The following is a 7815-nucleotide window of genomic DNA, read 5'->3' on the forward strand; positions in this document are numbered from 1 at the left end:
TTATTGATTTATCCATTTACTTTTACTGCAATTTAAATTTATTTCTAATTTTTATTACTAATTCTTCTTTTTCCCTTTTTCTGACAGGTTCTTATAGTTTATGACTTGAAGAAACCCATTAGGACCATTACTTTTTGATAGTGAGATCTATCGCACAGTTCGCAGAAACTAAAGAGAACTAAGGCGAAGCTTAAGATACAGAGGACGAACAAGAGGACGATATTCAAACCACAACCAAGGAGATGGCTTAAAATCAGGAAAACCTGATACCTCCTGCGATTGCTGTTAATCCAAGTAAATCAGAATCCTACTCCACGCACTATGTATGATTATGCTAAACCTACTTTAACAAGAACTGAATCGAGTATAGTTAGACCTGCTATTTCCATAAATAATTTTGAATTGAAACCTAACATAATTCAAATGATACAACGGTTTGTTCAGTTTGATGGTTTGCAAGATGAGGATCCAAATGCTCATTTGGCGAATTTCCTGGAATTCTGCGATACATTTAAAATCAATGGCGTTTCTGATAATGCCATACGTCTTCGATTGTTTCCCTTTTCATTGAGGAACAAAGCTAAAAAGTGGTTGAATTCATTACCACAGGGGTCAATCACTACTTGGGAACAAATGACCGAAAATTTTTTACTAAAATATTTTTCGCCGGCTAAAACGGCTAAATTACGTAATGATATCTCTTCTTTTGTGCAGATGGATTTAGAGACACTCTACGATGGATGGGAGAGATATAAAGACCTTTTTTGAAGATGCCCTCACCATTGGTTACCACTCTGGCTACAGGTTCAAACTTTTCATAATGGCCTTGTAACACCCCAAACCCGAGACCATCGCCGGTGTCGGACCCGAGGGTTAACAAACCAAGTTCACATGTTTTTGCCCACCAATTTGACATTTCCAGTCAGGCTGGAAAACTGCGTCACTGTCGCCTTAAAAATCATATCTCGAGTTTCAAAACTCGGAAACTGGTTTCGTAAATTTTCCCTGAATTTAGACTCATATATACATCCATGGATTTATTTCTAGGATTTTTGGTCGGGCCAATTGGTACAGTTTATTAGTTAAAGTTACCCAAGTTACAGGGATCGACTGCTCTGACCTTCGCGCGGTATAACTTGAATATCTCTCTGCACAGGGCTTTAATGCTGGTGTCGTTTGTTTCTAATGAAACTAGACTCAAAATGGAATCTGTACATATAAGGTATATCTCCTAATTCTTTTGGATAATTTATAGTGAATTTTTAAAGTTGCGACAGGGAACCCAGAAACCATTCTGGCCCTGTCTCACAATAGCTTTAATATCTCTTAACCTGTAACTCCTATGACCGTTTCGTTTCTTCCATATGAAAATAGACTCATCAAGGTTCATTTACATAGCTTATTCACTATTTGATTCCATTCCTATGAATTATGGTGATTTTTCACATTCACGCCACTGCAGCTGGCAGCATCTGTTTTAAGGTAGGACTTACCTATTTGGTAGTCTCCATGATTCAACTAATCTTGCCATACATAGGTTCATATATGATCATTTTAACCATGCCAATGGCTGATCATATGACCAACATTCCCATTTCAAACCATAGCCACATCATGACCCCAAATATATATACATACAACCCACAATAAGTCTAAGTTCATGCTCCCCTTTTGAGCCATTTTCGCATGGCCATACAAACTTACATTACAACGTATTTAACAAACAAGAGGTAGTCCTATACATGCCATCTCAAGTTCAACCAAAATTTATACCAAAATGGAGGCTTGATAGTGTGGATGACTTCGACTTCAACGATCCCAAATCCGATTGCCTCGAGCGAAATCTAGAAAACTAAGAGCCAAAGCAACGGGTAAGCATTTTTATGCTTAGTAAGTCTCAAGGAATATAATGAACTATAATTTACAGCAATACATTCACATAGCCAAATGCATCATTCCATTAATACACATTCTTACTTCATACTTCATCATTGTATAAGTTCGCAAAGCATCAATCAATTCAATAACTGAAATTCATTAGTCGATTGAGCGAATGTTGCTCAAACACGTCGACTTTCCAATGCACATATAACGTACCTTATCCTTTGGGCTGTCCGAGTGTACTAATTAAATTCATTTCAGCAACCAACACTCACCTCCAGCCCAAGATTCTTGAATATAACCGGATATAATCACGTGCACAAATGCCTTGGTCTTAGCCCGGATAGAATAACTCATACGAATGCCTTGGGCCTTAGCCCGGATATAACCACTAGCACAATTGCCTTGGTCTTAACCGGATATAATTTCAGCATAATTGTCTTCGGCTTAGCCCGGATATCATTCAATTTCTCATGCACACATACATCAATAATCATTGGACATACATATTTCATTTTCGTTACTAAGGCTCAAACACAATTAATATCATTAGCATATTCGCCTTGGGACTTAGCCGGTGGAATTCAAATACTCATACACACATAATCAATAATCATACACATCCATATTTCATCTCACATAATTCAAGTAAGGTCACTTCTTGAGGACTTACCTCGGATGTTGTCGAACGGCTTTTTCGGCTATTCGATCACCTTTTCCTTCCCTTGTCCAATTGTGGCCCTCTTAGCTCTTGAGCTAATTCAAACAAATTCAATTTATTAAAACCTCATTGTGCTTGCTTATGGCGAATATGACAAGGATTTTAAATGGTCATATGGCCACTCTTTAGCTTGAATACACAATGGTCATGCACATTTTATACTACATCAAGCAATTCAATACAATTTATTTGAGCATCAAGGAAATGCTAAGGCCTTCAATAGGCTACCCAAGGCCGAATATTCATGTACATGTTGAGGTCAATTTTGCACTTAATACCTCACAAAACAGCATGCAATCTACTAATTTATGCTTTGCACATTGTGGCCCAAAACTTATAATATAGCATCAAGCACTTATATGTGTGCTAGGCGAATTGTGCTTGCAATTTCACAAGCATTCTTCCACATTTTCTTCTTTAAATCAATATATTCATCACTTAGTTCATAACCAAACATAATGTGCAATCATATATATGCATATATGAGCATGGCTGAATTTTCAAGGTGTCCATAGCCATCCAAAACACAAACTTTTAACTAACATGCAAGAAGCATGAATCATGCTCAAGAATGCATCATGGCCAAGTATGACAATCATGCTCCTTTTCAACTTTAATCATGATAAAACAAAGAGAAAACTCAAAATCTTACTCATGAGTAGAAAATCCATCATTGCATGCATCATCATCAAGCTTCACACTTAGCATGCAATGGCTTTATCACTATAACAACTTTGGCCAAATACCATTTCCATGGCATACCAAAGATTTGAGCCATGGCTAACATGCACATCAAGTTAGCAACCAAAACATGCATGAAACTCCCAACACAACCTCATACATACCTTAATCTTGATGCAAACTTAGCCAAATCTCCTTCTAGATCTCTTCCAAACCAAGCATGAAGCAAAAATCCTCCTTCTTCCTTAGTTTTGGCTCAAAGAAAGGATGAACAAAATTTTTTCTTTCCTTCTCTACAACTCACGGCAATGGGGTATGCCACTCTCTCACACACATTTTTTTTTCATTCTTTTCTTACCCATGCTTATTTGTTTACTATTTCTCCCTAATGCCCAACAAAACATGTTTCATGACATGTTTGACCCATATTCTTTGTCATGGCGGCCATTACTTGTAGAAAGGGGAATTTGACATGCAAGTCCATTATTTTGCATGCATGCTTTAATTAGTCATCACCTATTTCCCTATCGTACTTTCAAAGTTCACTACTAAGTCCTTTCTTATAATTTAGCACCTAATTAATAAAAATCGAGACACGAAATATTTACGCATACCAATTCCACATACAATAAGTACGGAATATAACACTTAATTATTCTTGTGACTCGGTTTCGTGGTCCCGAAACCACTCTCCGACTAGGGTCACATTCGGTGTCACAACTCTCCCCACTCAAGAGATTTTCGTCCCGAAAAGCTTACCGTAAATAGGTTCGGATATCGCTCTCTCATTGAGTTCTCGGTCTCCCAAGTAGCTTCTTCTATCCCGTGCTTGAGCCATAACACTTTCACTAGCGGAACCCGCTTGTTTCGCAACTCTTTCACTTCTCGTGATAGGATACAAATTGGTTCTTCCTCATAACTCATATTAGCTTGAATTTCAATTTCGATGGACTAATCACGTGCGATGGATCGGATCTATAACGTCAAGCATCGAAACGTGGAAGACATCGTGAACCTTTTGAGTTCGGGGCAAAATCAAACGATATGCCTTTGGACCGACTCGCTCGATATCTCATATGGCCCAATGAACCTCGGGCTCAACTTACCCTTACGGCGAACTCGAGTATTTTTTCCAAGGCGATACCTTGAGGAACACTTTATCACCCACGATACTCGATATCCTTACGCTTCATATCCGCGTCACGACTTCGACGATCGAAGGCTATCTTCAAACTTTCACGGATTACTTTCACTTTCATTCGGCATCCCTAATCAAATCCACCGAAAATCTTGCTTTCACCAAGCTCGGTCCAAAACAATGGTGTACGGCATTTACGCCGTACAAAGCCTCGTAGGTGCCATCTTAATACTCGATTGAAAGTGTTGTTGTAAGCGAATTCAATCAACGGCAAATACCGTTCCCATGAACCACTAAACTCGAGGACGCAACATCTTAACATATCCTCCAAGATTCGAATTACCGCCGGATTGACCATCGGTTTGGGGTGGAAGGCGGTCTTGAAATGCAACTTGGTACCCAAAGCTTCTTGCAACTTTTTCCAAAACCGCGAGGTAAATCTCGGATCTCTATCCGACACGATAGAAATAGGCACCCGTGTAATTTCACAATCGAGAAACGTACAATTCCGCTAATTTGTCCATTGAAAAATCCGACGACACGGGGACAAAGTGGGCCGACTTAGTCAATCGATCTACCACGACCCAAACCGCATCCTTCTTACTTGTCGACAATGGCGGTCCGGATACAAAGTCCATTGTGACTCGATCCCATTTCCACTCGGGTATCGTGATTGGTGAAGTAATCTCAAGGCACCGATGTTCCGCTTTCACTTGTTGACATATTAAACATCTTGAAACAAAGTCGGAGATGTCCCGCTTCATACCATGCCACCAAAATCGACGTTTCAAATCATTGTACATCTTCGTACTCCGGGTGGATTGCCATTCGGCTACAATGGGCTTCATTCGAATTATCGAAATGAGTTCAATTCTTTGGGACACACAGATGACTTTTGAACCTCAAACAATCGTCATCGTCGATTTGAAACTCCGAGTCCTTGTTCGAACACACGCAGCCCGTTTTGCAACCAACTCGTCATCGACTTTTCGAGCTTCTCGAATTTGGTGTGTCAATAATGGTTTGGCTTTCATTTCAGCCACTAACACACCTGTCGGATCGGATAGACAAGTGCACATTCATCGCTCGTAAAGTGAATAACGATTTACGACTCAAGGCATCCGCAACTACATTCGCCTTTCCGGGTGATAGTCAATGATCACTCATAATCCTTTAACACTCGAGCCAACGTCTTTGTCGCAGATTTAAGTCTCGTTGGGTCATCAAATACTTGAGACTTTTGTGATCCGAGTATACATGGCACCTTTCACCAAATAAGTAATGTCGCCAAATCTTTAAGGCGAATACGATGGCGCCAATTTGAGATCATGAGTCGGATAATTTTTCTCATGTGGCTTTAATTGCCTCGACGATAGGCCACAACTCGACCTTCTTGCATTAATACGCTAACCTAACCCAAGTAGAGAGGCGTCGCTATAGATGACAAACTCCTTGCCGGACTCGGGTTGCACTAGAATTGGGGCTTCAGTCAAATAAGTTTTCAGTTGATCGAAGCTTTTTTGGCATTTCTCCGTCCATTCGAACTTAACATCCTTTTGGAGTAAGCTTCGTCATCGGCGTGGCTATCGTTGAGAAGCCTTTTACAAATCGTCGGTAGTAACCGGCAAGCCCCAAAAAGCTTCGAACCTCAGTAATATTTCTCGGAGGCTTCCAATTTAGTATGGCTGAAATTTTATTCGGGTCGACTCGAATACCCGATGCAGATACCACATGACCCAAGAAGCTTACCTCTCTTAACCAGAACTCACACTTGTTGAACTTAGCATATAATTGCTTGTCCCGTAAAATTTGCAGCACTAACCGCAGTGTTCAAGATGTTCGGTCTCATTTCTTGAATAGACCAAGATGTCATCAATGAACACGACTACGAATCGATCCAAATATGGTCTAAAGATTCGATTCATTAAATCCATAAATACCGCAGGGGCATTAGTGAGCCCAAACGGCATCACCAGGAACTCATAGTGACCATATCTCGCTCGAAGGCGTCTTGGGCACGTCTCGAATCTCGGATTCGCAATTGATAGTAGCCCGATCTCAAATCTATTTTCGAGAACACCGAGGCTCCCTTCATTGATCGAACAAGTCATCAATACGTGGCAACGGATATTTGTTCTTTATCGTCGCTTTGTTGTCGACGATAGTCGATGCATAGTCGCATGGTTCCATCCTTCTTCTTCACGAACAACACCGGCGCACCCAAAGGCGAAAAACTCGGGCGAGCAAAACCTCTATCCACCAATTCTTGCAACCGAGTTTTCAACTCCTTCAATTCCGTTGGTGCCATACGATACGGAGCTATCGAATTGGGGTGGTACCGGTACCAATTCGATGCCAAATTCTATTTTCGAGCATGTGGTAAACCCGCAATTCTTGGGAAAACATCCGGTATTCACAAACCACGGCACGATTCGGGTTTCTTCTCGATTCCTTGTCATCGAGTACGACGCAAGGTACGCCGCACCCTTTTCTTACATATTTACGGGCCAACATCACGATATTACGGTGGCAACCCTTTAAGTCCGTGGACTCAACCCGAATTATTTCATTATTCGCGCACCTCAAATCGATAGTCTTGCTCTTGCAATTTACAACCGCATCGTGCATGGTCAACCAATCCAAACCAAGAATAACATCGAACTCATCGAATGGCAAAAGCATTAAGTCCGCGGAAAACAAGAACCTCGGAACACTAGGGGACTTTTCTTGCACACTTTGTTAACAAGCACGTAATGACCCAAGGGTTTGACACCGAATTACAAACTCGAGAGACTCAATGGGCAAAGTCTTCTTTGGATGCTAAGGTTTCACATATATAAGAATGAGTAGAACCGGGGTCAATCAAAGCAATTACATTTGTATTGAAAAGAGTGAAAGTACCGGTAATAACATCCGGAGAGGCAAGCATCCTCGGCGTGCGGCAGATGGCATAAGTCCTAGCAGAGCACGAGCCTCGGATCGATGGTAGCATCTCTAGATCCTCTCGACCGCCACCGACATTGCCCATATTTCTAGGTGGCCTACCTCGGCGATGGTAGCACCGGGTTTGCACTCGACTTGCATTCTGCTCATGCATCCTCGGGCAATCCTTCATAAAATGGTCGGCCGATCCACACTTATAGCAGAGCGATCACGAAACCAACAGCTCCCGAATGCCATTTGCCACAATGTGGACACTCCGTCCCTCTCGGCGATCATTTCCGCCACAAGCAATCGAGGTGACTCGTGTGGTCACGGGGTCGATCGCGTCCTCGTCTAGAAAATCCCAAACGCCTCTAGACCGGCTCGCATCATCTCGAAATCTCTTCGATGCTTGTTGAAGAGACTTTCCGAGGACCTCTTCGAATTCTCCAATCCCCACATCAGCTTTTGT

General features: G+C 41.4%; 1 non-coding gene across 1 annotated transcript; it reads right to left on the reverse strand.

The window, feature by feature from the left end:
- Positions 1 to 681: 681 nt before the first annotated feature.
- LOC128291370 (small nucleolar RNA R71) lies at positions 682 to 788 on the reverse strand. The gene has a single exon (XR_008281144.1). It is a non-coding gene; the product is annotated as a small nucleolar RNA R71 (small nucleolar RNA).
- Between the last annotated feature and the right edge of the window lie 7027 nt (positions 789 to 7815).

Source organism: Gossypium arboreum, chromosome 3 (assembly GCF_025698485.1).
Source record: "Gossypium arboreum isolate Shixiya-1 chromosome 3, ASM2569848v2, whole genome shotgun sequence".
Lineage (NCBI taxonomy): Eukaryota > Viridiplantae > Streptophyta > Magnoliopsida > Malvales > Malvaceae > Gossypium > Gossypium arboreum.